The sequence below is a fragment of the Schistocerca nitens genome, chromosome 1 (assembly GCF_023898315.1).
Source record: "Schistocerca nitens isolate TAMUIC-IGC-003100 chromosome 1, iqSchNite1.1, whole genome shotgun sequence".
NCBI classification, from domain to species: Eukaryota; Metazoa; Arthropoda; class Insecta; order Orthoptera; family Acrididae; genus Schistocerca; species Schistocerca nitens.
In genome coordinates, this window is record NC_064614.1 from 642299981 (window position 1) to 642327519 (window position 27539).

The 27539-nt window shown below is 43.8% G+C and overlaps 1 protein-coding gene and 1 pseudogene across 2 annotated transcripts in view; both read right to left on the reverse strand.

Annotated features, from left to right (window-relative positions):
- Window positions 1–27539, reverse strand: part of LOC126258120 (phosphatase and actin regulator 4B) — a 781085-nt gene that overhangs the window by 470168 nt on the left and 283378 nt on the right. The window lies entirely within an intron of this gene.
- LOC126211885 (5S ribosomal RNA) lies at window positions 23627–23744 on the reverse strand (annotated as a pseudogene).

Consider the following 27539-nt stretch of genomic DNA (forward strand, 5'->3'; position numbering starts at 1 on the left):
GAGCAGCTTCCGGTACTATGAAATTGCTGACATAAAATGGAAAATACTTTTCAGTCAAGCCAGAATAACTACGCAGGGCCAAATTTTATGCGATAGTTTTCCTAGTCGAGATCATGTCTCGTCATAAAACTTGTTTCGGTTAAACAGTTTTTTTATTATGAAGTGTGTCTTTAAACTAGATTTTTCAGTGCCTTTTTATTTTATTCATTATACTTATTGTCAACAGCTTTATCGTCAGCGACGAATAGTTTCATCAGAGCCGATAAAATGTGGGAAAAGTTGTTGCGGACCTTACAGAAGGTTTTATTTCTTGTAACTTAGATGAGCTTCTACTATGGCATACTGACTTAAATGCCAAAGAGAGCGCTTCCAAACACTGCCGCAGCCCGGAACTAGTGTTCCAGGTCGTCCAGACCAGTAAGCAACGGCTTGTTACTAAGAGCTAACGGCGCAGAAAACCAAAGAAACGGAAACCATTGTCCCAGCGAGCTCAAAGACTGAGCCAGGCAATTCAGAGCGCGAAAACAACCAGTGCTCTCCTCTCAGACGGAAAATAGGCCAAGTGAGCCGTAGAATGTAAGACGCAGATCCCTAACAGCTAGTTGTAGAAGTAGTACAGTAAACAAATGGAAACAAGGAAAACGCACACCGGTCATTTCGTGAACTGACTTCAGTTGAACCTTTGTGTGAGTATAATGTACACAATGGAAGACAAGGCACAAATACAACTCGTTAACTGAAAATGGTTGACTGAATGACCGTTGTTGCATTTTCCTTGTGGTTCCGTTTGTTTACTGTATAATGCCCCCGGTAGCTAACCAACGTTTGCTCATCCAAAGAGTCTGTAAATGACAGTCAAAAACGGTAATTATGATTATTATTAACGTTCCATACACGACTACAGTGAGAACAACTGAGGTATTGGTGTGACGAAGCATTTAAGTCACAAAAAACCGAAAATCAGTTTTTTCACGGATAAGAGAGCATGAACCCATGCCAGTAAGTCGCTAGATGAAAGGGTTTAGTTTCTGCTTTGCCACATTGACCCTAGTAAGTGCACATCGAATGTTGATTTAGTGTAATCTTTGTTGCCACGACCTCAACAGTCTTCATTTGTTCGGTGTTGCCGTCAGAGTGATTTAGCGACTAGACTTATTGTAAGTAGGCAGGATCCCACCTACAGTGATTTCCTTCAATCTGGTAAGTAGGAACTTGTGATCGTTATTTGTGGTTACATACCTGTTGCTCCTCGGTTACGTTTTGTCAGGTTACCTTTAAGAGCCGCTACAAGTGCCGAGATGTCACAGAAGCCGAAAGACTGTACCCGAGTTTTGGAAATAAATTTGGACAATCAAGCGAAATTTATTTTTGGGTTAACAGATCTCTCCGAAGTAAAAAGGAGATGGACGCGTAAAGACGACCCCAAATCTCAACCCTTTAGGAGACAGGTTCAACTATAATTTATCTACGACAAACATTTAAAAATATTTTGGAACTTTCTGGCAACCGCGTTAGCATCGTCATACAGAAAAAGAAGACAGGGGATATGGTGTATCAAAGCCTCCGAGGAAAGAATGCTAGCTCTTATCGCTACGAGTCATTATACAAGCCACAAGTTCTACTAACTTATTCTTAAATCCGGACTTAAACAAAGTCAGGACGTAGCAAGCGCTTAAGATAGCTCATCCCGTAAAGAATATTGACCTTCGGTTCTATTGGAGAGGTCTGACAAAACACTTCAAGAAACATTTATGTCACAGTCCCCGTTCGGAAACCTGCGCAATTTTTAATCAACTGACAGACAAAGTAAAAGTGGCTGTCGGACCTGAGAAGTTGGTTTTGACAGGTAAAAAGAACTACATCTACGATAAACAGAAAAAGCCACAGAACACTTGATTCTGACAAATCTCAATCTCGAATGCCTTCGATTACCAACTGCTAACTTTCTACGAACATGCAGCAGATGATATTCCCACCAGCGCTGACCCATTCTAACATGTTTTATAGCATACAGTTGTCGAACTACAATCTACGCTTGCATGTTCGTGACACAGGACAAAGTTACATGTGTTTGTGGGACAAGGTTCAAAATGGCTCTGAGCACTATGGGACTTAACATCTATGGTCATCAGTCCCCTAGAACCTAGAACTACTTAAACCTAACTAACCTAAGGACAGCACACAACACCCAGCCATCACGAGGCAGAGAAAATCCCTGACCCCCGCCGGGAATCGAACCCGGGAACCCCGGCGTGGGAAGCGAGAAGGCTACCGCACGACCACGAGATGCGGGCTGTGGGACAAGGGCACTGAAGGATGTGGTGGGAATGAAGGCGGATCGTATCTACTAAAAGTAATTATATCACTGGGATTTACTCGTAAAAAAAGCCCTGCAGATTTGGTGTTATTAACAGAGCAGGACAAAACAAAAAAAAGCGTGGTTCTTATGGCGCTTATCTGGGTTGTAGCTAATAACTTCTTCGAAATAACTGACTTGAAATTTCTAGTGTCTGAACGCACTTACGTGTCCTGTAACAGATTTTGACATAATTGAGAAAAGAAATGAAGTGTGTAAGAGAATGATGCCGTAAGAAATTGAGGTTATTATATGAGATGCGCAGCATGCACAACTCTTCAATTTTATTTCCATGGAGGACGAAGATTTCCTTGACGTGACAAGGACAAGTGACGAATACCTGAATACAAACACTCTGGAAATTAGAACCTTTTCTTGGATCGGGATATCAAAAGCTGATTTTCACTTCATAAAAATACGTCAACATTCCACAAGACGTAAACTTGGAAAGAGATCAAGATTACCAAGGAAGGACATTCCTTGGATGCCACTATTGATGTGGGACCTCTTCCACCAGTCGAGACCAGACTAAGGAAGCTGATAAAATATCAATATATAGATACCTCCTTCAAGAGGCAACGATATGCAACAGAGATATGAATTTACTCGATATATCGATATCAAAATAGCAATATCGAGGGCCGATATTTTTACAATATAATCCGAATGAAAGGGGGGGGGGGGTGTATTTGAGCACACCAGTTGCGTTAAAAAGCAATTTTTAACGCAGATAGTGTGCTATTTCTTCACATCGGCGTTCTTCGAAAACAGTTGCTGAAAATGATGAACAAATATCTAAATGACAGAATGACAGGATTGGCCTTTGCGATGGGCGGAGACGTGTCAGGGTAATTGCTGACGTAATCGGCGCTACCAGCAGAAACTGCAATGTTTAACTTTACCACGTAATTTTGACACTACAACTGTTAGGTCGCTGGCGTTTACAGAGATGAAAAAAAAAAAAAAAAACCAAGGAGGTCGACATGAAGTTTACGGACAAATCCGACATATGACGAAACTGAACGACGGACCTATCGGACACCCTTTATTGTGTCACATACAAGCAGTTACCATTGTTAGCAAAGTGGTTATCGCGAAGCGTGAACGTGCATCGTTCTCCTCTCAATTCTTGCTCTAGGAGATAGGCAGGCTGCTAGCTTGTTGATGATCAGATTATCTAACAATAAATCTGTACTCAAATATCTAGCACTAAAACCGGCAGTATACCTACAATATGCATCCGATATTTTTGTAGGCCGGTACTTCAATATTTTTGTTGGTTTATCGATATATCGATACATTTTTCAATACATCGAGGGCAGGTATTGATACTTTTTTATGTAGATATCGGAATTCCGATATTTTTTTAAAAAAATCTATTGTCCTAGACCAGACCATCGATTAGTGAACCTAAAAAGGACAGATTCAACGGCAATGCTTGAATTTTTGGATCCAAACTAACATAAATTTTATAGACAACTTTCTCTCCACATAGCAAGTGTATTACAATTTCTTTGTGCAATGTTTTATTTGTACTGTCCACATGACACGCTTGTTCCCTTATTCATATTACTTGTGGTCAATAGTTTGAATTTTATTTGTACAAAATTGTAGCAAAATGTAAACAAATGTCATATTTAACAGGCTCACGAACGATATTTGCTTCTCGTGTGCAATTACGTTTTTATGACTTAAATGCTTTCCTTTACCAATGCCTCAATCATTTCGATAAATATGTGAACTAAAACTTCCCACTTTAGTCTGATGTCCAACGTTATTGTCTGTCATCTTCGACAGTCAACTGCGAGATTCTTTCGATGCTCTTACCATTAGTTTAAAATCTTTGTTGTCACAAAATTCTGAGCCACAACCATAACCGGGTTAGTTAAAAAACAAATATTGCAGAATATTAGACTCACAAGTGTCGTGTGTTTCTCCATTTACAATTTGTATAATAATCTACCAAGAATCTACAGAACATCCAGTTAACGCAAAACATCATGAAACAACAGTTTTGGCAGCTTATAAATAAAGCTTGTACTACGGAACAGGTGCACCAGAAATATCTTATGTTTGTTAACTGGAAACAAAAAAAAAAAATTAATAACAGAGAGTGGCATTTTCTGAGCTAAAAAACGATGACACAATCATTAAAAAAAAAAGACAAACGTATTTACATAATGTGGGAGGGAACGACTGTCATTACCTTAACACAGACGGAAAATCCGAAGAATTTGTGTAAGTGGTGGGAAGATACCGTGGATCCGTTCACTGACAAGGAATCGTCATCGGTAAAGTGCGTTTTCCTAAGACAGATTACACTGCACAGAGCGCACTGATGTTTCTACCAATAAGCGAAGCAGATGATCTGTGGCGTGCAGTGCACAACACGTCGAATACCTAGGTGTACAAGTGCCAACGAAGATGGGTGTATCATCACCGAGCTGTGCCCACCCACTATGTGTGGAACAGAACGACATCAAATTCCTCTCCGCATGCCGAAGCTTTGTAGAACTTTACACACGGAGCATGTAAAGCTGCCGGAATTCCTGATGGCTTATCTCACCGCGCGACCAGCGCGCTCGCTTGGTTTCGTAAGAGGTTTGACGCTTGACGAATGCGTAAAAGCTTCCAGTATCTTATGGGTGGCTTTAAAAGCTATGTTGGGAAACTGACCTCCTTACCAGTCAACCGATATATAGACAACTGTTTCTGTTATCGATGGTACTTACATGAAGATAATTATCAACATCGCAATTCATCGTGAAAACTTCGAAGTGCAAGCTGCCATGCGAAATTACTATATGTTTCTCGATATCGCCGCAAATTACTAAGTATGCTTTTTAGGGTTACCATACAACTCTCTAGACGTTTCTTATACTATACCCCACAGCACGCAAAAAGAAAGAGGTAACGAAGTAGTTATTAAGTTTTGAATAAGTGTGTATAACACATAACGATGCGTCTGAGCTGCCAAGGTATTCTTTTAATTCTGGGAAACTGCTGTCCGCGGGCGTTTACATTAGCTCCGCAAATGGTTGTTATCATTCAGATTTCGTATATAAAGTGAAGCGGGAGTGAATTGCTTCAGACTTACTGGCTTAAGAAAAGAAACTATTCACAGAAAGTCTGATGAAAGGAATGGGAAAGCCGCTTCGTGTCCGTGCGCAGTTATGTGCGCTCATCTACGAGCATACTACTATATAAAGACAAGTCGTCGTTTAAAGTTGTTACCAAATATCTCGAGAACTTTCTGGCATATTTTCTTCAAATTTTTACACGAAACTACAATAAATATTTGGGCTGACACTGGCCATGTATCTCAGAAGTACATTGTTAGCAAAAATCTCGAAATATTCTTGACCGGCAAACTTTGAATGTTTACACAATACTATAACAAACATGCAGCTAGACAAAAGCTAAATACTATAAGGGGCGTTCAAAAATAAACGTGCCGGAGACATAATTACATAACCAGTACCTGTATGTTAGAGATATTGACCCACAGTGACACAAGACGGTGAACAGCTGTCTCATAAAGTTCCCGGGGATGCGACGTTAACCAGTACCGCACGTACAGCTGTACGTCGCCGCCCGAGGTGAATTGTTTGCCCCTCAGAGCCTTTTTAAGGGGACCAAAAATAGCGTAATCACAGGGAGAGGTCCGGACTATATGTAGGATGGCCGAGAACCTACCATTTGAATTACTGCAGGAGTGCCGCGATTGTGTTGGTCTTATGAGGTTTTGCATTGTCGTGGAGCAGAACGACCCCACGGGTGAGATCGGTTGGTCGTTTTGATTTGATGGCTTGGCGAAGGGTGGTCAAGGTCTGCGTGCTGCGGAAGTGAATCAGAAGGGAGCCATCTTGGTCAAAGGAGAACGTCAGCATAGGGGCAGACGATTCACCTAGAATGACGACGTCCAGCTGTACGTGCAGAACTGGTTAACATAACAGCCCCGGGAATTTCATGAGACAGACATTCGCCGCCTTGTGTCACAGTGGGACAAATGTCTCAACAGCCAGGGTCAATACTTCTAACATACAGGTACAGGTTTCTGTAATTATGCCTCCGGTTCGTTTCTTTTTGCACGCCCCTTACACTTCAAACAACAGTGTACAGGTTTTCTGTAAACAGATTGCGAGAAAGAAAATGCTATGCTATGCTGTACTGTGAAAATTTGTGGTTCCGTTTCTTCTTGCAGTCAGTTTTAACCTCTATAACCTCAAACAGAATAATATGCCGGAAATATTCCGATTTGTCCACTTGACACTCCATTTTCTAGAATCCTATCTAATACTTTTAGATCTGTCGATGACTCTACACTCTATACACCATACAGTATCCTCCGTACCACGAAATCCTCAGCCCAGATACATATTTCGCTTTCCACTCCACACGATCGTCCTTTCGATAATAAGCGTACATGTGCTAATGAGTCAAATGCTGTTCGGAAGTCAAGAAATACCGCATCTGCCTGACTGCCTTCATCCACGCCTTTCAGGATGTCGTGTGAGAAAAGCGCTCCGTAGAGAGAATTATAGATTTTCTCGAGACGTCACACCCGCTAGCTTCGCCATATCACAACCAAACTGTTTTATTCAAACTGAAGCTAAACGTCGGACTACGCCACAACCCACATTCCAAAAAAATGAATATTTCCAGTGTTCTAGTCTAGCTTTATTGGCACACGTTTGATGTCGCACGTTACATCAGAAGTGAATGGCAACGTCTGGTAACAGTACGTTTAACCAACCCAATGAAAGCATCGTGATCCGTTAGACTCAATGGATGTCGAGACCTTGTCGCCCGTGATTTCAGGACGCCGTGCGTTGCGCGGACTGACATTCCGGTAGCGTGCTGTGGACGAGGGAACTCTCGTTTGCTAGCAGCACAGACAGGGCTCGGGCAATTTCTCCCGCCCTGCGTGCCTGGCAGCTTTCTAGCAGCCCATGTCGCGCGCTCGGTCCGGTTGCGGCAGGTCTGCCCACTCACACTGAAATATAAATCCGCGCCGAACTGAACTCTCGACACTGCGCGCACGCGCGCCGCGCTCACACACACACACACACACACACACACATTTCACTACGGCCGTTCGATGGCGACCACAGTCTAGCAGACGCAGCTCAATAAGCTTTACACTCTTCGCTAGCCACAGGGAAGCCGCCCTGCCTTTAGAGACGTCACACGGATCCCAGTTCAGACAGGACGAAAGAAACGACAGCGTGCACTGGTGGACTTTAGGAGTGTTGAAAGACAAGACATACTCACTGTGTTCTGCCACTGCGCCAGTGTTTCTACGAATCTTACTGCATTACCACGACAGCTAGCTGGCGTTGGTTTAGTGTCTCCTTTCGCCGACAGTCAGTGCGCTTCGAACGTACTCGATGGGTCGGCCGATTTTCTTGGTATAAAGTCTGTAAACTGAAGGGCGTGCAGCGTCCGTCGTGATGCAAGTGGCTTTTACCAGGAAGAATGCTACGACTGCCGTACAGATTCAACGGCAATGCTTGAATTTTTGGATCCAAACTAACATAAATTTTATAGACAACTTTCTCTCCACATAGCAAGTGTATTACAATTTCTTTGTACAATGTTTTATTTATACTGTCCACATGACACGCTTGTTCCCTTATTCATATTACTTGTGGTCAATAGTTTGAATTTTATTTGTACAAAATTGTAGCAAAATGTAAACACCGCAGTGCAGCGTGCGGTGACCGACATAGATTCTGTTGGAATGCGTTTCTTCCGTAGGTTATATTAGTTACCATCTAGTAAACCCCTCACCCTCGATCTTTAAGGAGTTGAACTTCCACATATAGAAAACTTGAAAGTCTGACTACTTTATACTCGTAAATGAGTTAATGTGTCACATTTTTCACGTTAGGCACGTGAGCGAGAAAATTTTTCGGTAACGTTTCTTGCATGTAGCAAAGTGCTCTCTCTATCAAACACTGGATGAGAACAGTCTGGGTAATCTGAGCTCCATTGTAAGCAAAACATGGTTTCCCACGCATCTCGATGTTTATGGCGTTGTTATCTCCTGAACTATGACTAGTAAAATGATATAATTTTGGTGTATGTCGATACTGTCTGAAAGTAGTATAGTGAAGAGAATTAGCAGTAAAGAAACAATAATTAAAACGTCATGCCTGATGTTACAGTTTTACTGCATTAACAGCGAAAATTTATTAAGCGATAACCTTTTTTGCCTTCATTATTTTGTGTTTGTGTGTGTGTGTGTGTGTGTGTGTGTGTGTGTGTGTGTGTGTGAGAGAGAGAGAGAGAGAGAGAGAGATTGGGAGGGGGGGGGGAGGAGTATCAGGGAGAAAAAGTTTTCTAAAGGTTTGAAACTACGTAAATTTCGTTGGAAGTCGGTAAGTGCTGGCTCTGTCAAATACCGGATGAAAACAGTCTGGGCAACTTGGGCGCCGTCGTTTACACTGCCTCAAGAAATGTACAAATTTTCTAACTATAATACTATATAATTTATATAATAATGTACTTTTTTTACTGTGTTCAACCGCTGGCATAAAATTATGCCTCTGGATCCTTACATTATGCCAGAATTTTAAATTTTTAAATTCGTTCAGTAATTATATGGAATAATGAAAATCAAATATTTCTTGCTCCTGGAAGCCATTAGATACGCAACATCCAAACGGGAGTGAGCACCGTGCACTGGCTTACCCGTTTGGTAATACAGATTATGTACCACGAACGTGTTAAGGCTTTATTAGAAAATAAACACCCTTCGGGTATGTCTGCGGACTGCGTCGCTACAGATTCAAAAGGAGCGCTGTAGATGGGTCGGTCTAGGCCTGTAGGATGTACGTGATACCTGTGACGTATCAATGTGATTTACATTAGCCGGCATCTGACGTTTAAGGGCCGGAGTCGCGACGACTGCCGATATGGACCGCCGCAGCGATTCGCTTTCCATGGTGATACAAAATCACTTTAAACTCAACCAAGCGAAAAACCTGAAATCGACGAACGATATAGATGTCCATAGCGTCTCTAAACATATCAATAGTCGGTTTTTTAATTTTAATTACGTGCATACTTCGTTAACTTTTTTAACACAGGTGGAAGTTTCCCGTCCGTGAAATACCTTTAAACTTACGTCTCATCTCGAAAACTACAGTTTGCAGGCAGACTACAGTTGCAGTTCTGTATCAGGGTAATACATGTACTGAAGTCGACAACGTTAATCCCAATGCTTCATTTATTAACGGTCGAGCACACCAAAGGAGTGCAAGCTAAAAGCATAAAGACCTGCAAGAAATGATCAGCACCCTGGCTAGTGTGGTCTCAAGGAAAACAAAATTATAACAAAATGCCATAGAATACTAAGACTAAGAATAGTTATTTCCTAACAACAAACTTGGGAAGACTGTAGGACAAGTTATACTATTCTCCCATTTAACGAGCAATACAACAGAAGATGCTAGATATCAGAATCAGATTAGTGCCTCAATAAATTAACAAAGCTATTCCTGACATTACGTCTGCACCACAGCAATGTACGAACTTGACACGTAGCCCATACAAAACCTGTAGGTAAGAAAGCGGAGAGAACTAAAATATGTAAAGACGGATGATAAAACTCAAATGACAACATAAAGAACGAACTGTACACGTTCTAGAACACTGAAGGGGGAACAAAGTCTATGGGAAACCTTACCAGAAGAAAGGACGGCTTGGTGGGTCATGTTCTAAGGCATTCATTTACGAATTGTTTACTTGCCACTGGAGACAGCCGCGACGGGTATACATTACAGGAGCACACACGAATCAGAATAACAAGTTTCTTCTGGTGGCCATTTGTCGCAGCAGCTACAAACCACAGTGGTTTCCAAGAAAACGTCGTTTTGCATGATGCACACCGAAAATGGCAGTTCAAATACTGTGTTATGAACGTACACTAACCACAAGAAAAAGCGGAGACTTTCACCCAGTTTTCCACAGGGAGGAAAACGGCATGATTTTCAAAAACATGGTTCAAATGGCTCTGAGCACTATGGGACTTAACATCTGAGGTCATCAGTCCCCTAGAACTTAGAACTACTTAAACGTAACTAACCTAAGGATATCACACACATCCATGCCCGAGGCAGGATTCGAACCTGCGACCGTAGCGGTCGCACGGTTGCAGACTGTAGCGCCTAGAACCGCTCGGCCACTCCGGCCGGCTCATGATTTTCAAATAATGACTTAGACACTTTACTGACACCCATTACTGATGCCTTGTTGAAAAAGCGAAATGCGTCAGGGTGTATACACACAGTTTGAAAAATCAAGCGCGGTATTTAAAGACGCGTTTTGTTGCAAATTACTGCAATTTATAAACTGCAATGTATACGACTAGGCACTGAGGATACCGGGGCAGTACGTACGTAGAGATGAAAAGATCGGAACAAGATAGGATCAAATGGAAGGTGCCATCAAAACTGCTGGAACACCGCTGACTCAAAAAACTAGTGACATGAATGCCTTTCTAACTTCTGTCTAGTAAGTCGAAACACTGGACAAATTTTCTTTAAAGCTAATCTTGTGGCCATCTATAGTAAGCTCTCTCCGCCTAAAACTTCATTAATGATGAGTATACACACATTTTTCTCTGGCAACTGACATATTATGGTTATCACTAGTAAAATCTTTTATACATTTTCAAATATCGCCGATTAGGACCACCTATGTGACAGGACAGCTTCAATTCTCAGTTGGATCAGTGTGAATGGATCACCCTTTCGAGTGTTCCTTCGGCTTCGCAATCCTCTGAAATGATGGTCGGCTCGCTTTTTCTTGTCTGTGACAAATTCGGTATCCCCTGTAACACTTCCGTGTCGATCGTTTAGATATTACGGTGCGCAGGACAAACATTGATGCTACGAACACTCTTGTCACGTTCGCCACAAATATCTAGGTAACTTCTCGTAGTTCTTTTTCCGGGAAACCGTTAATATTTCAAAAACACTTTCCCGCATACATGTGCCTCCTTTGTTGGCATACACCTAAGGCGATGGTCTTGTGTTGATAGCGACATCAATAAAAACGGCAAAATCGACCACGAGATGCTGAGGCAAAACGTTTCTTTCCGAGGCCAACAATTTGCATTATTTCCCGTCATTGATGTCAGGCACTTAGTGTTTCAACATAAATCTGAATCTCTGACATTCATCACTCATTTGTTTGATTTTTCCCGGAACACTGTTGCAAAATTAACTTCTATAGGAAGATGTGCACATTTTGCAAATGTATCCAAGTGCATTACGTTTCTGTGTGTGGTGGTGTGGTGTTCGTCAAATGAGTGGAACAGTTACGTTTTAAATGAGGTAACATTATTAATCATAAATACCACGAGGGTATACACTAAAGAGGCAAAGCATTATGACCTCTGCCCACCTTCAGATTGAATGACGTGTAGTGGCGTTGCGGGCACGTGACACGGTAACAAAGTATGCACCGATCAGCCAGAACATTATGACCACCGACCTACTATCGATATAATCCGTCCAGACGATAGCAGAGTCAACTTACGAGGAATGACTGCTAGCCAGACACACGTACAGTGCACGCAGTATCACTGAGCTTGCTGTCCGTGTGCAGAATGGGGGAGGCGAGCGATCTCTCCAAGTTTGACCGAGGGCACATTGTGATAGCCCGGAGGCTCGGCACGAGCATTTCGGATACTGCACGACTTGGTGAGTGTTCGACGAATGCTGTAGTGAGTGTCTTCAACACGTGGTCGGACCAAGGGGAAACCACGTCCAGACGTCGTGGGGATGTGCCGCCACCCTTTATTACAGATGTTGGACTTAGTAAGTCGGGGAGACTGGTAAAACAGGACAGGCGGCGAACTGTGGCGGAAATAACATCTGACTTTCATACCGTGCAGACTACAGGTGCGTCTGAACACACAGTGCACCGAACACTCGTAACGATGGGCCTCCGCATCCGATGACCCATGGATGTGCCTATCTTAACACAACTACATCGGCAGCTACGACTGGAATCGGCGCGTGACCACCGGCACTGGACGTTGGCGTAGTTGTAGAGCACTCCGTGATATGGTGAATCCCGGTATGTCCTTATCATCCCGACGGTAGGACGCGAATCTGTCGTTTTCCAGAGGAACAGTTACTTGACACATTCAATGCGGGACAGAGACAGCCAGGCGGTGACTCCATTATGCACCGGGGAACATTCGCGTGGGTATCCATAGGTTCAGTAGAGCTCGTGCAAGGCACCATGACGGCCAAGGAGTATCGTTCACTGATTGCAAACCACGGTGACGATCACGTTTCCCGACGGCAATGGCATTTTTCAACAAGGTAATGCGCCATGTCTTCAGGAGTGTATTGGAGTGATTTGACGAACACAGTGGTGAGTTCCAACTGATGTGCTGGCCCCCAAACTCGCCACATCTAAAGCCGATCCAACACATCTTGGTTGTGACTGAACGTGGCATCAGAGCTCATCGCTCCCTCTCCGGAATTTACACGAATTAGGTGACGTGTGTGTGCAGATGTGGTGCCATTTCCTTCCAGTGACCTACCAAGTTCTCATTTCTTCCATGCAACGACGGGTGGCTGCTGTTATCCGGATAACAACGATGGTGCAATCGCTAATGCTTCGGAGCACAACGTTCACTGCAGATTATTGAAGATGGGGCTCCACCGAAGACGACGCCTACGTGTTCCCATGTTGACCTGTTTAGTCCGTCGAGTAAACACTTTACCGACCATTCTGTATTAGGTTTGGTGCGATTAAAAAAAAAAAAAATGCCACAGATCCGAGGGTAACCCCTGCCTTGTTATTGTCAGAGTCCACCATTGACGGCAAAGTTGCTCATGGAAAACTACATTAAAAATAAATAAATGAAAAAAGTAATAGCGTTGCATTACCTCATTTACGACATTAAAAATAAATAAATGAAAAAGTAATAGAATTGCATTATCTCATTTATGTAACTCTCCACAGAACATTTCCTCAAATGGAGTACTGACTCTGGCTACCATAATACCGTAAAATCATCACAGCTTTCGAGAAACAGTAATGTGAATGCTTAACCTTAGGCGCGCGAGTGATCCATTACGACTAAGTAATATCTACAATGACTGATCTGACATTGGGTGACCACCTGTCTTTTTCTTTCTCACTGTGCTTCTCGAGCTTTAACGAATAATAATAAATACGTCTATATCATTTTATTTTTTGTCTTTATTTGACAGTAATCAAACGCTTTCAGTCTACGTATTCTTTGGATTAAATCTCGTTACACAGCAACAACTGAATATCCGAGTGTTCCCGACCGGTGAGTGAAACTGGCCGCATAAATTATTGGCGACATGTAGTAACTTACACCGAAGTGACAAAACACACGCGATACCTCCTAATATCGTGTCGAACCTCCTTTTGTCCGGCATAGTGCAGCAACTCGACGTGGCGTGGACTCAACGAGTCGTTGAAAGTCCCCTGAAGAAATATTGGGCCATACTGTCTCTATAGCGGTCCATAATTGCGAAAGTGCTGCCGATGCAGGATTATGTCCCATAAATGTTTCATGGGATTCATGTTGGGCGACCTACGTGGCCAATCATTCGCTCGAACTGTCCAGAATGTTTTCAAAATCAATCGCGAACAATTGTGGCCCGGCGACATGGCGCACTGTCATCCATGGATATTCCACCGCTGTTTGGGAACGTGAAGTCCATGAATGGCCGCGAATGCTGTCCAAGTACCCAAACATAACCATTTACAGTCCATGATCGGTTCAGTTGGACCAGAGCTACAGCCCATTCCATGTAAACACAGCCTACACCATTATGGAGCCACCATCGGCGTTCACAGTGCCTTGTTGACAACTTGGTTTCGTGGCTTCGCGGGGTCTGCGCCACTCACGAACCCTACAATCAGCTCTTACCAACTGAAATCGGGACTCATCTGACTAGGCCACGGTTTTCCAGTCGTCTAGGGTCCAACCGATACGGTCACGACCCCAGGAGAGGCGCTGCAGGCGATGTCGTATAGCCCTTTAACGCCAAATTTCGCAACACTTTCCTAACGAATACGTTTGTCGTAGGTCACACATTTATTTCTGCGGTTATTTCGTGTAGTGCTGCTTGTCAGATAGCACTGACAACTGTATGCGGACGCCGCTTCTCTCGGTCGTTACGTGGTGGTGAGACGTTATGCCTACCATTTGTTACTCTCGGCACACCCTTGACACTGTGGATCTAGGAATAATGAATTCCCTAACGATTTCCGAAATGTAATGTCCCATACGTATAGCTCCAACTACCATTCCGCGTTCAAAGTATGTTAATTTCCGTCGTGCGGCCATAATCACTTCGAAAACCTTTTCACACGAATCACCTGAGTACGAGCGACAGCTCCACCAATTCACTGCCCTTTTATACATTGTGTGCGCGATACCGACGCCTTCTGTGTGTGTGCACATCGCTATCCCATCGCTCTTGTCACCTCAGTGTATGTTGTGCATTAGTTATAACACTCAATGCGTGATCTATAGGCCATGCCTTTATTTCCTACATATGAAAATACGTTGTTAGCTCTCTAGAAGATAGAATATCACCACTAATTACTGTTCCCAAGGAAATGAAATCATGTTCTGTCGGTTGGCTCCCAGTACAAGCGCGCAATCCGCAAACGAAATCAAGTTCGTTGAGAGCAGAACCCTGGATGAAAGCCAGTAACGAGAACAAGGATGTTTGGCACAAGGCAGGGTCGAAATCCAGCAAGCAGAACGGATGGGTAGACAATAGCTAACCCATGGACTGTACCAGAGTGAATCAGAGCCTTCTGCCTGGCTCTGTTGCTACGAACGACTCGAGTCTCGTTACCTGCCACACAAAGCCTTCGTGGCAATCGTCAGCCGTGATCTGTAGGACCTCTGAGCTGCGGTCGATATCAGCTGCTGTCGGGGTTTCAAAATCTTCCCTTTCCCCCTTCCCCCTCCCCGCCCCCGCCCCCTCTCGTGAAAATTTACGCAGAGCCCGGTCTCGTCTGAAAAAATGACGTTGTGTCACTTCCACGTCTACCGTCGTCGTTGGACGACCATCTCTGCTGACAGCCCTTGGTGCTCCAGACGTTGTCGCATCGTCCATTGTCTTGCTGCAGACGACTCCATTTCCTGACTAAAATCATGTAACGTGTCTTTGCGATCTAGAGAAGAATATGTCTATCCTCTTGGGCGTTAGTCCTGCATAGTGTTGAATATGGGCCTCCCGTAACCATCGACTACATATTCGCATGACGGTCGTGGGATTCCTATAAACTTGGAACGCAGTACAGAGGAAAGATAAACCACTGTGCTGACAGGCCACGATCCTATTGCTGTCGAATTCCGACACGTGCTGTTAGACGTTTCTCTTCCTTATATGAGGCGTAACACGTTCCTCTCACAAATAACGAACATTCAAACGTGATTTCTTAATGAGAAACTACTGCGCTGTCTTTCCTTATACACAGAAAGTAGATAGTGTTACTCATCAGTAATCTGTGTGGTTGCTCAGAAATGCTAATCTATGGCACTATATGAAGCTAAGTCATCGTTTAACGTTGTTACCAAAAATCTCGGAAAATACCAGAACTTGACTGATTTACTACAAAATTTTCAAGACACGTTAATAAACGTTCGGACATAAATATACAGGGTGGACCATATTAATCCATAATGGGGAGTAGCTCGGGATGGAAATGAGATAAATCAAAATATTTTAGGTACACGATGTAAGTGGCAAAGAGGGTCACGCATTGCTACTACTGGCTGTCACCTTGATCGTGATTTTTTTTTAATGGGAACCCTAATATTTGAATCAAGATTTGAAAAGAGCGGCAAATTTTACTTATAAAATGATACCTTAGTCAAGATCATGGCTAGCTCAATGAAGGTCAAATAAGCAAAATTGTTTTTAATTGTAGTAGGGATTAACTTAAAACACAGGAGGGATACAGGAAAATACAATTTAACATACAATGGAAGAGGCGTCCTGAAGAATGAGGGGCGAGGAGACACATTCAACGACTTGTAAATGAATTCTCTACGTTTTATTCATGCTTGTTCTGTTTTGTAAATGCCACGATAACATTTATACGCTGTGGTGTATTTATTTTTGCCAATAAATACGTTAATTAAAAGTTAAAGTTCAAATCTCTGTTCTTTCTAAATCCGACGTCACAGATAGCCAGTTCCATGAAACAAAACTCAGCCTTCTAATGACCTTCGATAACTACCTTCAAAATCGTGGTTAATGGTAATGATACGTGACCCCTCATACCCCTTCCAATCTGCACCTAGCATTGTATATTGCTGTATCCTTCCTCTATTCTGAGTTAATCCCTACGAAAGCTAAAAACGTATTTGCTTACTTAACCCTCACTGACCTAGCCATGACCTTGAGTAACGTATCATTTCACACGTAAAATTTGTCGCTCTTTTCAAATCTTAAATAAATTATTTAGGTTCCCATTAAAAAAAAAATCACTTTAACCTCCAAATCACCTTGAAAATTACGATCAAGGTAACAGCCAATAGTAGCAATGCGTGGCCCTCTTTGCCACCTACAACTTTTATCTAAAACGTATTGCTTTATCTCATCTCTATCCCGATTTATTCTCCATCATAGATTAAAATTATCCACCCCGTATATGGTGTATACCATACAAAGGGGAAATGTTAACAAAAATCCCGAAAAGTTCTTGAACGATTCACTTCAAATTTTTAAACAGTACTAAAAAGGAAGAAAGGAAGAATGGCTTTAACGTCCCGTCGACATCGAGGCCATTAGAGATGGAGCACAAGCTCGGAGTGTGTCGAGCATGGGGAAGGAAATCGGCTGTGCCCTTTCGAAGGTACCATCTCGGCATTTGCCTGGAGCGATTTTGGGAAATCACGGAAAACCTAAATCTGGACGGCCAGACGTGGGCTTGAACCGCTGTTCTCCGGAACGCGAGTGCAGTGCGCTGACCACTGCGCCACCTCGCTCAATTTAAACAATACCCCAATATCGTTCAATCGGACAATGCTATGTATCTTTTTAAAATACGTAAGAGGAAACATCTCCTAAAGTTCTTGCTGCATTTATTTCAGACTCTACACGTAATTCTACTAAACACTTGCACGTACATAACAAGACACAGATTATCTGTTAAAATCGACTGCGGAAATTTTTTTAAAGAAATACTCTGCTATGTTGTGCTGTGGAAATGTGCGGTTCTTTTTCTTTCTCGCAGTCAGCTTTAACTAGATATCAGTGCATTTAACCAATAAGAAAAATTATTTCTTCCACCTACATTCTTCCTCCTCACAAATAATTTTAAACAAGAATTGTGTAAACAACTATGTGCTATTTATTTTTTCTTCGTCATAGTCGGTTTTAGCAGGAAACACCCAAGTTATACGTGTGCCTTATCGTCTTATCATCAGAACACTACCACGGAACCTGTATCGTCCGAAACATTGTAAGCCTACTCATTTGCAGATTAAAAGTATGCGAAAAGTTACTATTCTCACAGGTCCAGCAGCAGGAAAGAACTCTTATATCTTTTTTTACCAATGATCCCAACGGATTTACCAATTTACTTTAAGCGACTTCGGTTCACAATCAAATCTTCAGCGGCTATAACAATAAACTGAGGGCTCAAGATCTGAAAAGAGTAAAATAAAAAAACGAGGGGTAGTAGAGGAGATGGACAGAGATTTGGGCGGGTGGGGAGGGGAATGGACAGAGAGAGGAAGTAGAAGATGGGCAGAGAGGGGGTGGGGAGAAGAGGTGATGGACGCTGAGAAGAGAGGGGGGGGGGGAAGAATAGGAGGAATAGGCGATCAGGAGGTATATGAGGTATATCCAATTCCCATACATATTTAGCAATTGCGCATCTTTGACGGGTTCGCCAGTCAATTGTATATTCAAGCATGTAATACGCTTTATGCCAGTTAGACGTTTGTTGTATCTATTTATACGGCAGGCAATCACGAGCGAGAGCAAGCATATACGGAAAGGGTCGTCATGTGGCTGACGTATATCATGACTTGGTATTTTCGTATCTAACCCTTACAACTCTGATGCACTGGGAACCGTGAGCATCACGGCGGAGGCTATCAGTGTAGCACTTCCGAGAAATGAACGCTTTCACATTCCAGACTGAAATACTTCATTCTGATGGAGAGTGTGCGCCCAAATCAACATTCCTTTTTCCACCCCAGCAAGGAATGTGGAGGTCCCAGATCACAGGAAACATTTGCTGCCGGAAGAGCGTTCTTTAAAGGGCGAGGGTGACGCTCCCGATAGAAAATAAGGCAGGCGGGAACGTCTGCTAAGCATTTATTGTCCATCAAATGGTTTCTCAAGCTCATAAACCAACCTTCCAATAATACGGAGTCTCCAAATAACAATCTCGCGAGAAACGGAATAAAATGAACTGTCTTGAAACATTAAGCGAACGTCGACAGGTTTCCTTTCTTACAACTATGGCGAATGACACCGGCTGACCTCGCAAATGCATGGGCTCGTCCGATTAAGCATAGTCTTCTGTCATTTAATTGTCATTACAATACCATGCGCAATTATAGGCCGCTTCTTGGTGTAACACTTTCTGTGTTCATACACTATGTGATCAAAAGTATCCGGACACCCCCAAAAGCCGGCCGCGGTGGTCTCGCGGTTCTAGGCGCGCAGTCCGGAACCGCGCGACTGCTACGGTCGCAGGTTCGAATCCTGCCTCGGGCATGGATGTGTGTGATGTCCTTAGGTTAGTTAGGTTTAAGTAGTCCTAAGTTCTAGGGGACTGACGACCACAGCTGTTAAGTCCCATAGTGCTCAGAGCCATTTGAACCATTTGAACCACCCCCAAAAACATACGTTTTTCCTATTAGCTCCATTGTGATGCCACCTGCTGCCAGGTACTCCATAACAGCGACCTCATTAGACATCGTGAGAGAGCAGAATGGGACGATCCGCGGAACTCACGGACTTCGTGTGTGTACAGCACAAAAGCGTACAGGCCGACCACGTCTGTTGACTGACAGAGACCGCCGAAAATTGAAGAGGGTCGTAATGTGTAATAGGTAGGCATATACCCAACCATCACACAGGAAATCCAAACTGCATCAGGATCCACTGCAAGTACTATGACAGTTAGGCGGGAGGTGAGAAAACTTGGATTTCATGGTCGAGCGGCTGCTCATAAGACACACATCACGCCGGTAAATGGCAAACGACGCCTCGTTTTGTGTAAGGAGCGTAAACATTGGACGATTGCACAGTGGAAAAACGTTGTGTGGGGTGACGAATCACGGTACGCAATGTGGTGATCCGATGGCAGGGTGTGGGTATGGCGAATGCCCGGTGAACGTCTTCTGCCAGCGTGTGTAGTGCCAACAGTAAAATTCGGAGGCGGTGGTCTTATGGTGTGGTCATGTTTTTCATGGAGGGGCTTGCACCCTTGTTGTTTCGCATCTCACTATCACAGCACAGTCCTACATTGATGTTTAAAGCACCTTGTTGCTTCCCACTGTTGAAGAGCGGTTCGGGGATGGCGATTGCATCTTTCAACACGATTGAGCATCTGTTCATAATGCACAGCCTGTGGCGGAGTGGTTACGCGACAGTAACATCCCTGTAATGGAATGGCCTGCACAGAGTCCTGACCTGAATCCTATAGAACACCTTTGGGATGTTTTGGAACGCCGACTTGGTGCCAGGCCTCACCTACCGACATCGATACCTCTCCTCAGTGCAGCACTCCGTGAAGAATGGGCTGCCGTTCCCTAAAAAACCTTCCAGCACCTGACTGAACGTATGCCTGAGCGAGTGGAAGCTGTCATCAAGGCTAAGGGTGGGCCAACACCATATTGGATTCCAGCATTACCGATGGAGGGCGCCAAGAACTTGTAAGTCATTTTCAGCCAGGTGTCCGGATGCTTTTGATCACCTAGTGTATATCCGTGCATACATTCACACACATAGGTAAACAAATTTTGTCAGTTGCTAAACTTAAGTCTAAATTTACGTCATTTCTCACGACTAAAAATTCATTGCACGATATGTAGACGACCAGCTATTTCGTACGCTCATCCCCTGTATAATCGACCAGAAAATTATGAGACCATTGACAACTCACTAACAAAACATTACCATTCATCGATTAATTTACTGCGAATTATTACGCACCATTCACAAACAGGTGACTGAATATGTCAAAACTGGAGCCCTTCGCAGATTAATGAATCTGATTTATCATTTAGTATTGCGCCCAGAGCCGGTCTTCAATATTCGATCTGTAAAGGTGATCATGTCGCAGATGTAACTTCCAAATGTAATCTCGTTTCATTGCGTCATATCAAGTGGACCTCCTTCGATGCGCACTTACAATGCCAGTTTGGTGGCAACGCCAATTAAAATTTGTAATCGTATTGCTATTTCTGCATCTACACAGACATACAAAGATTCACAGAGTGTACCAAAACTTTAGCGACAAAAGTATGCGACCCGTACAATATTGTGAGACGTGAAACCAATGGTCGGAAATGAACATTTCAAGCGATCCGTCTCAAGGGCGGGCGCCGCACTGCTCAGCACTGGTGGCTTCAGCAGCCTCGGACGAAACGAGCTCGTTGACGTCATCGCACGGGCCGGGCTGGGCCACCTGTCTGTGATTGGGGTGCTGCGGGCTGGCGTTGCCCCCCTCAGCCCTTCAAATCAGCCCGGCCGAGGGGCTTCACCACACTGCTCCGCTCTGGGAAATACATTGTCGGACGAAGCGGGACCATGACGTCAAGGCGCAGGCCAGGCTGCTCCGCACAATATTTTACCTTTTATTTCCATAATTGGGAACACATACTTCATTTTATCGTTAATTTATGTAATTCTGTTCAAATGGTTCAAATGGCTCTGAGCACTATGGGACTTAACATCTATGGTCATCAGTCCCCTAGAACTTAGAACTACTTAAACCTAACTAACCTAAGGACAGCACACAACACCCAGCCATCACGAGGCAGAGAAAATCCCTGACCCCGCCGGGAATCGAACCCGGGAACCCGGGCGTGGGAAGCGAGAACGCTACCGCACGACCACGGGATGCGGGCCTAAGATGTTATGAAGCTATTGGAGGCGAAGGATTTTTGGGTCTGGCTCAGAGATTAGTCAACACTGCAGCGACTTACGGAAAGGTATCCGCAAAACCTATTATGCCTCCTCCCCCCCCCCCCCCCCACTTGTCTCACGACACATCACAGAAAAAGCGAAAAACTTTAGAAAGGAAATTAAGCCTGAAGTAATTCATTACGTGATCGGAGGGGAATGCTCGTAGACACAGATACGTGGAATGAAGCGCAAAGAGGATTCATTACCTGACACGTACAGTTCCTTATTTTGTTAACTGGGACTTCAGATCACGGTTCTTGTTTACGACCTAGTTTCCAGACGAGTCTAAAACATTAAAATATTAGAACGGACTTTTGAGACGATTTATCTGAAACGTGTAGCTTTTACGACAGACCAAGGTGCCAACACTGCCATTGCTCTTCATCTATATTCTAGACTGAATTGCTCCTGTCAAACGCTGAACACAGTGCTACGAAGTGCGTTTAATGTGTGACATATGAAAGAAAAGTATGTCAAGAAAACGGAAAACTTCGTTTTGTTCTGACTGCAGTGAAGAAACTTGTGACATTTGCAAAGCAAAGCGGCGTTGTTCGAAGCCTAGAGAAAACACTGGGACACACGATTGACGAAGCGTTAATCGGTCAAAAGGCAGTATTCGATACTGTGTAAAAAGCTCTCTGATAAGTGAGAAACAGAGAGAACAGATAGATTGACATCACGGTAACGGACGAACTGATTTCCCTTCTAGCGGTATGTATGCTGTTGTGTTTTAATATAAAACTGGTGTTCATTAGCATGTAAATTATTTGAGGAATTGTAAAGCAGGGATCTTTCTTACAGCCCATTAAGAAGGCTACAAAAGAAATGGAAAAGCAAAAATCACCTACATTGCATCTGATGTTTCCAGGAAGATAAAGCTCCTGAAACACTTAAGTAACTATCCTCAGGACGGAGAAGCCTCTGAAGTAAATATTACGAATCCACCTGAAAATTTATGTAGAGGAAAAGGCACCTCGAGCTTGCTACTTTCCTATGGGCACCATTTCTCCATCTGAATATGATGTCTCAATCTCAGAGGCGTAAAGTCAGTAACTACTACTACAAAAATAATTTCAAATGACTATTCACTAAGCCGGCCGAAGTGGCCGTGCGGTTAAAGGCGCTGCAGTCTGAAACCGCGAGACCGCTACGGTCGCAGGTTCGAATCCTGCCTCGGGCATGGATGTTTGTGATGTCCTTAGGTTAGATAGGTTTAACTAGTTCTAAGTTCTAGGGGACTAATGACCTCAGCAGTTGAGTCCCATAGTGCTCAGAGCCATTTGAACTATTCACTAAAAGACGCTCCCTGATGAAGCGCCGTCTACGAAATAAAACCCTAATTCGAGCGCAGAAAAGACCGTCATCTCAGGTATATTCTCACCTAAATAATAGCCAAATATACGTGAGCAGTTTGGTAGACTGTCCAGGTTGAATCTGAGAGGAACTTTGACAAAGACCTCAAATGCTGGAAGATAATTCACATATTTTTAAGAACGGAACAATTTTTTCTCTCCAGTAGTACTCCGAACTATGATGATTTGCCAAACGGTTCCTTACAAGTCTTTGTTTTACACCATGAACAAAAGTACAGAAGTTTGCACTGCGGGTAGATATTGATGACATTTCGACTCCCACAGATGAGTTAGAGAAGTCCTTAAACAAGAATTGTAAATTGGTAGAAATTGTAGCTTGTGACTAGAATGAAAACGGACTGATGTTTTCGGGTCTCCATAAGAATGCCAGAAAAAATTTGTGTGTACAGTCATCCAGCTTGGGGTCAGAGAGGCATTTTAGTGCTGCAAGTTTCATTTTAAGTGCACGACGGTATCTTCTGGACCCGGAGAGTGTTCATGCTCTTGTCTTTCTTCATTACAACTGAAACTGCTCCCGAAAAGGCCACGAAGGCCCAACGGCACCGACCGGCCGCCGTGACATCCTCAGACCACAGGTGTCACTGGATGCGGATATGGAGGGGCATGTGGTCAGCAGACCGCTCTCCCGGCCGTATGTCAGTTTCCGAGACCGGGGACGCTACTTCTCAATCAAGTAGCTCCTCAGTTTGCCTCATAAGGGCTCAGTGCAGTCCGCTAGGCAACAGCATTCGGCAGACCGGATGGTCACCCATCCAAGTGCTAGCCCAACCCTACAGCGCTTAACTTCGGTGATCTTACGGGGACCGGTGTTACCACTGCGGCAAGGCCGTTGGCTTCTTTCTTTCTTAGTAACTCCAATATCAGAGAAAATGAATAAAAGAATATCTTGCAAATGTTTTCCACGCCACGATTTGTTTTCTGTTCTCTCTAAACCGATTGTCGTTTATTGTATCTGTTTGCCTTGTAGCTTTCATTGGTGTAAACTGTTCTCAAATTAGTGTTGGTTTATTGCAGTCAAATAAATTGATCTCTTTCTTTGTGAATTGTTACTGCATAGTAGAACATTATGTTGCCAGTTTTAGTGCACCCTGAATCGTCATGTTTTGATTTTATTATAATGACAAAAGTTTTACATGACAACGCTTACCTGACATGAAATAGTACAGTGGAAGTACAGTGGACCCGGCGTAATAACATACTCAGTTTTTCTTTAGCAAGAAACAAGACTGTTTGCCATTATAATAACATGCTTCCCGGTAAAATTAGATATTCAGTACATACTTCATGCAGTTGCACCAACTGTCAGAAGTATTGTTCTTGGTTGAAATGGTTCAAATGGCTCTGAGTACTATGGGACTTAATATCTGAGGTCATCAGTCCCCTAGAACTTAGAACTACTTAAACCTAACTAACCTAAGGACCTCACACACATCCATGCCCGAGGCAGGATTCGAACCTGCGACCGTTGCGGTCGCGCGGTTCCAGACTGAAGCGCCTAAAAACGCTCGGCCACAAAAGCCGGCAGTATTGTTCTTATTTTTGTTTCTCTGTTAGACTGAACGGGGTAAACAATGCCGATTTTGAGCAGATTCTGGTACTACCACATTTCATCATACTAGTCAGTCAGTTTTCGATTTTGGTTCTGGATATTGTGAAACCTAATTTACGTGTGTAATGGCCGAAAAATCTATGCGAATACAACCCGTCCGTTTACTTAAAATGAAGATTTGAAAGTGTAAACAAATGTTTCTAATGAGGTGTATTAGCAACTGCATGTGTACATTTTAGCAGCAAACAGCATTTCAGAAAATTACTTCTAATATATTATCGATATTTATTTCGCACGCATAGTGTAAAATGAATTTTTCGTAACAAATAAAAATATTTTGACCGCAACAATTTCGTGCTAAACGCTTTTTACGGTATGAGATCTCTCTGAGAGGAGGTAACAGCTCGACAAGAGTGGTAGACACCGGTATGCAGCGCGGGATGTATGTTTGACAGGCGACCCAGCCCACCCAGTGCGGTGGAAATCAGCAGTATGAGCCCACTTATCCGTACGACCTAGGCTTGCACTCCCTCTGGCACTGGTTCGATTGGGAGGGGGCTGGGTGTCAAAGTTGTGGTACCTTTCCTGAGGCGAGCGGGCCCTCAAATGTTGTTAACTAGTCCTCGATGTCCTTGATACTGGCACTGGGGAGGAGTTGACACCCGAACTGATCCCACAATCCGAGCTGGCCCCACACGTGTTCTACCGGGGACAGATGTGGGGATCTTGCTGGCCACAGGAGTATCTCAAAATCACGCACACAGTTCACAGAGACACGTCCCACGTGCGGTCCTGCACTGTCCTGTTGAAAACTTTCACCCATGATACTGTCGCATCAGAAGCAAAACATGAGGACGAAGGGTGTCCCTGATGTACCGTTGTGCCATCACAGTTCTCCCAATAACTTCAATTAGTGCCTGAAGTCATACCCGACAGCTCCGCACACCATGACGACCGGATTAAGCCGCTGTGCCTCTCTAAAACATTGGAGAAAAGGGATTTCTTCGCAGATCGCCGTCAGACTTTCCGACGATGATCATCCGGGGTAGAGCAGAACCGCGATTCATCGCTGAACATAATGTCTGCCCTTTTTTCCGGTCACGGTACCGCTGCAAAAACAGCCGTTTGTTTTGTGTTAACGGCAGCCTTTGCACAGGACGGTAATTCCATAGTCCGGTTGCTGCTAGTCTCTGACCAACGGAGCGGGGATGAGACAGGATGTTGCAGGGAGTTCTCAGATGGCAGGCGCAGATTTGAAAGGATTACGATGCGCTTGGTGCACTATATGGCCATCCTCCTTTGTAGTGGTCAAACGTGGACGACTTGTACCTAGTCAAGTATACCTGTCCAACGTTCCCACGCAGACCAACATCGGGCCATTGTCACATCCGAATGTCCCACAAATCTGGATTCTTCACAGTTGCAAGAGGCGGCCAAATGGAATCCAACAATGAGGTCCCTTTCACACTCTGCCAGTGCTGATAATACAGTCTCACAAGAGTTCGAACCATCTCTGTATCCTTCACAGTGATCACTCAGCATCTCAGGCAGTCCACTCCCCTTATATACCCCACAACGCCTGCTAACAACACTAAACACGAAAAGCCATACTCACTCTGATGACCGTTATACTTGTCACAGAGAAATGCAACTGGAATCATTTACATACCTGCAGATGGTGTGCACGTGTACGAAAATGAATACAGATCCGACCATGTCTGCTAGGCGCTCCACTTTTTTTGTCTGGTAGACTCAGCGGTTACAATTTCATCCCAGCTTTTAAAACAAATTCCACAAACATTTTATAAATGCCAATATTTATTATCAGAAGTGTAAACGCATTCGTGGCAATTTCTTGATTCATGCAAACCAGTTCCTTAAGCAGCCATTCTGATACTTCTCTGTATCTACGGCAGCCAGAGTACGTGTGACTGAAATCCAGGATCTACGCACTGTCGCAGTATGGTGATCGAGGCCTACGAAAAAGACTGGCCGCGGCGTGTACGTCACGCAGGTAGGCCAGAGCTCGCTCGTTCGCTCAGCTCAGCAGACAAAATACGTTCCTACACCTGTTAACTCGTAACTAGGTGCGTACGTACAAACAGGAATTGCATCTTCTACTAGAATCCGCTATTATGGAGTCTTAATGTTATTAGTCCTACAATGATCAAAAGTCCATCCGGTTGCTTATAATTTGTTACGGCTGTACTGGGGCACAAGAAAATTAAAATCATGCCAAAATGATTGTCGGATGCATAAGGCACTACTTCTTGTATGAAATGGACTGCTAAGCGGAGAAGTCTGAATGCTATGAACAAGCCGTAATACCATTTTTGTCGAGTATTGCTCTTAAATTAAAATTTGTTGTGCTGTTAATCAGTACCATTTCATAATAGCAGATTCCAGTAGAAGATGCGATTCTCGTTAGTAGGTACACGCCCAGCTGCGAGTTAACAGGTTTAGAAACGCATTTTGTCTGCTGAGCTGAGCGAGCGAGCGAGCGCGTTCAGGCCTACCTTCGTGACGTACGCGCCGCGGCCCGTCTTTCTCGTGGGTCTCAATGGTGATGGTATGGCGTGGATCGTACAGAGGTATTTCCAGGAGCAGCTGTGGTTGAATTTCAACCGGACAGTAGTCATTACAAACTACTTCTTATTCCCTATGCCTGTTAAATTTCATATCCCTATTTTCAGCGTACCAATGGGTCATCGGTAAATGTGAGTGAAAGTGTTTGTTCCAGGGGCCCTTGTTCAGAGCTTTGGTCTCCCACGCCTTGCTCCATTCTCTTTTACCCATATCAGGGAGTAAAGCAACGAGACCATCCGCTGGTATGCATGGCTCACTTATTCTATTCTTTTTTGCTTTCTGTTCCAATTGGTCAGTTTCCTTATTCCTCGCAATTGCAGCATGTCCCCTGGTCCCTACAGGTGGTAACACGGTACCGGTTCTTTGTAGCACAAATAAAGCAGCAGCTATTTGGTGTGATAAATAGTAACTCATTTTGTCTTCACCAACTGATTCCAGTGATTGCATCGCGGAGAGCCACTACATTGTTGTTCCGATATGGTTAATTGCGATGG